We start from the raw sequence: 774 nt of genomic DNA, 5'->3' as shown, positions 1-774 counted from the left end.
AGGGCTACGATGCAGCAGGGCTGGACTTCCTCACCAGGAAGAGCCTGTCCAGCAGCGATGGAGAGATTACGCTCGGGGAGACCATGGAGGAGATTCTGGAGGAGAGTGAGTTCTGAATCCAGCACTGGTACTTCACCACCTGACGTGGAGGAGCTGAGATGACACCTGGGTGTGTTTTCCCAGGTAAAGGCAGAGGTCATCCTGGAGAAACGGGCAGCGATGGAGGTTTGGTGATGTGGGGACTCCAGGGCAAGTTGGAACCACTGTGGCTAGCAGGCTAATGGTTACCATGCTAGGAATCTGTTTACTCCCCCATTCAGGAGTAATCTCCGAGGTAGCTAGCTTCCTAACTGTCGGTTAGCAGGTTAGCTCGGCCACATTGATGTATTTAATTACTTTCTCATAAAACCAGGCCTCTGTTACCGTAAATAAAACAGCTGAGCTTCCTCCATTTTGAATTATTCGGCGTCAGGACGGTGCGCTGACAACATATTAGTGCAGATTTACTCCAGTAAATACACTGACGGTGGTGACTCTACCTCTGGGTCTCTGTGCTAATGCTGAAGCAGCTGTGTGTAGTCCGGCGTGTGCGCTGTCCTAATGGTTGTTATGTGATGTATTTCCTGTTGAATCATGACAACATATAATCAATTTTGGACTGTAGTTATAGTCAGAAGGTCAGTTCGTTAATTAGACTTTTTGAAGTCACCACTGTTGCTCTGCAGCTGCATTATCTTCCTGCAGGTAACATCTGCATGTTTACGTTCCCATGTC

The sequence above is a fragment of the Seriola lalandi genome, unplaced genomic scaffold (assembly GCF_002814215.2).
Source record: "Seriola lalandi dorsalis isolate HSWRI2012SDOR001 ecotype SW California unplaced genomic scaffold, Sedor1 jcf7180002052206, whole genome shotgun sequence".
Classification (NCBI taxonomy): Eukaryota; Metazoa; Chordata; class Actinopteri; order Carangiformes; family Carangidae; genus Seriola; species Seriola lalandi.
The sequence above is the reverse complement of the archived record's forward strand: the minus strand, read 5'-3'. Positions refer to the sequence as shown.